The sequence below is a fragment of the Chelonoidis abingdonii genome, unplaced genomic scaffold (genome assembly GCF_003597395.2).
Source record: "Chelonoidis abingdonii isolate Lonesome George unplaced genomic scaffold, CheloAbing_2.0 scaffold0385, whole genome shotgun sequence".
NCBI classification, from domain to species: Eukaryota; Metazoa; Chordata; order Testudines; family Testudinidae; genus Chelonoidis; species Chelonoidis abingdonii.
The window spans coordinates 9,419-12,187 of NW_027424646.1; the positions used below are offsets into that span (position 1 = coordinate 9,419).

Consider the following 2,769-nt stretch of genomic DNA (forward strand, 5'->3'; position numbering starts at 1 on the left):
TCTACTGGGGAGCAGAACAAGGATTTATACATATTCTTTATTCCTATCCCATACACCCTTTGCCCCCATGTCTCCATTACCTGTAGTAGGGCCATAGCCTCTTCATTGGATGAGAGATTCTGTTTCTCTGCCACCTTAAGACTCAGCACATTTTTCAGGTTGCTTAGCTTCCCAATAGGCACCTTCAGGGTCTTGTAATGTCTTAGAAGCCTTGATTTTATTAAAACAAAAAAACAAAAAAACAGCATCACATGTTTGTTCCTGAAAAAACAAGGTGACCCACTAAAGATCTGCTTAGGGAGAAGGCATGTTCACCATATACTCCCAGAGCTGCTCTCACTGAAGTAAAGGGCGCAGAGTGTTAAAGAAAGAAGGGAGTGTAGGCTGAAATTCTCTTTCAAAAGTGGTGTAGTTTAGATGCCTGAGCACAGAACTAGGAGCCAGCAACTCCAGAGGTCTTATCTTGGCTATGACCATGCTGTCTGCTGTGGTCTCACTTAATCCCTCTGGCTAAGTTTGGCAACTGTAAGGTTAAGTAGGTTAGTACTATTCTCAGGTCTTTGTTAAGATTAATTTTTGTGAAGTGCTGTGGAAGTGCTTAATGTTATTATTTATAGAGCCCTGCAAATCCACAGATACCTGCTTTATATCTGAGGATGCACTTGTGGTGTTTACCATCATTGCAGATCGGATGCGGATCAAGATTTTTATATCCATGCAGGGCTCTAACAGTGAGATAAGGTGCTGAGGCGGATACATATAAAAGGTGGAGTGCAGATCGGATACAAATTAATTATTGCAGATGCTGATTGGATGCAGATGCAAATTTTTGTATCTGCATAGGTCTCTAATTATTTAAACCACAGAAGATCAGTTATGACACGTTATTTGATTTTTCGCTGAGGATTCTGATGCTTAAAACAAGTATTGGTAATGGTTCATCCTTTAGTTTTTGCTAATGCTTTCTGTCTTTGTTCAGTCATCTTTTTACCATCTACTAAAGTCAAGTCTCTTTTCTGAGGGGAGAGAAGGGGAAGAGAGAGGAGAAAGAGCTGGAATTGCTCATAAATGTCCTTATCTTTTTAAGACTGGATTATTACAAGTCTTTGCTGCAGTAATGTCTAATTGTAAAAGTATAGGATGGAACTCATACCCAGTGCTACAGCCCATATTCTTACAAGCACTGACCTATGTCAATAAATTATTTCCATCGTAAAATATTTACATTGGCTCTCAGTAAATACAACTTGAACGTGTTGTAGTATTTGCTTACATAAAAACAACTAAATAGCCTTGGATTTAAGTCCAACATTATAACTCCTGTTAGTTACTGGAGGTCAGAATCAGTATCCTTTTTAATTGTTCTTGATATAATACAAAGGTACTATGAGCTAGGGTTATGTTGTGGCTACGCTCCTGGATATGAAACTTCTAAGTACTATCTGCGCTGTTCTGATCATTTCACCATTTAAAATAAAACTAAGTGCTTATGTGCAGCACTTTCTGTTTCCCAATTTGGACCCTTTCATTGGAGTAACTTTATAGAGTGTCCTGTACCTTTGTCAAAAATACTATATAGATACATGTCGGAGCAAGAGCTTTATGGCTGTTTTCAAAAGTGGCCATTAATTTTGGAGATGCCTTGATTTTTGGATGTCCAGTGTGAAATAACTTGGTCTGATGTTCAGAAATGCAGAGCTCCCACAACTCCCCCTGAAGTTAATCAGAGCTGCGTGCTCTCAGCACCTCCAGAAATCAGGTCACGTTGTCTCAAGTTGGTATTGGCCTCTGGCAGTAGCTTGTAATCGCCACTTCAAAGGAAGACAAATTTTTCACAGTATAACTGGTTACCTGAGCAATAAAGTACAAGAAGGCTGCACCTTATGCCCAACACATGAGATTACCCTTCTCCATGCATGCTATTAATGGTCACAGCTCTTAACAACCTGAGCTGATGTCACAAAATGATGGTGGCTCTAAATTGCCAAATTCAATATCTCACTTTCTAATATGGTTCTAGAGCACACAGTTCATTCCAGCAGCTCTCAGGAATGCTGCCTGAGTGCCTGTTGCCTCTATAAGAGGTTAAAGGGAGGCTCTGCTACTTTGAACAAATCTTGATCATCCACTTCAGCAGATATGCTCTTGAGGTTTCCCTTTCTTGATCATACAGCAGCTTCCCTCTGATAGATTTCCTAAAGATGACAGCTCCCAGAAGTGAAGGAACATTTCTAGAAATATGTTACAAAGTCACTGAGAGCCTTTGGGTCTCTTCACCATACCACTCATTACCTTTCCTTTAGGAGGTTGAGGTGCTTTTGAATGTCATCTTTTTCTTGTACTGATTTACTCAGAATGGATCTAGAAGAAGGAAAAAGCTAAGTGTTAATTTCTACCACAGAACCTATAAGCAGAAGGACCTTCCTGGAATGGGATTATATGATCAGCAATGTCACACAAGACATGACTGTCTGGCAGAGCTTCCATGAAATAATATTGCTGAACTGCAAATGCAGCTGGTTATGCTGTCAATTTACCTGGGTATGTCTTTATTTTTTCACTATCTATTAAATGTCAAGGCCTCTTTCTACCCCAGGCTGAGAACGCCCTCCAAATCTCATCTCATGCTTTCCAAAGGAAGAGTTCCAGTGCCAGTTGGACCTGATGTCATGTGCTACAATGTTCAGAATTCTCAATAACTGATTAGTTGCTTGGACACTTTCAGAATGAGATAGATATATATATATATATATATTTTTTACTAGCTAT

At 39.5% G+C, this 2,769-nt stretch overlaps 1 long non-coding RNA gene across 1 annotated transcript; it reads right to left on the reverse strand.

Moving 5' to 3' along the window:
• Positions 1–79: 79 nt before the first annotated feature.
• On the reverse strand, positions 80–2,361 carry LOC116823490 (uncharacterized). The gene is made up of 2 exons (XR_004373425.1): positions 2,293–2,361; positions 80–210 (listed from the first exon to the last, which is right to left on the reverse strand). It is a non-coding gene; the product is annotated as an uncharacterized LOC116823490 (long non-coding RNA).
• Positions 2,362–2,769: the final 408 nt, after the last annotated feature.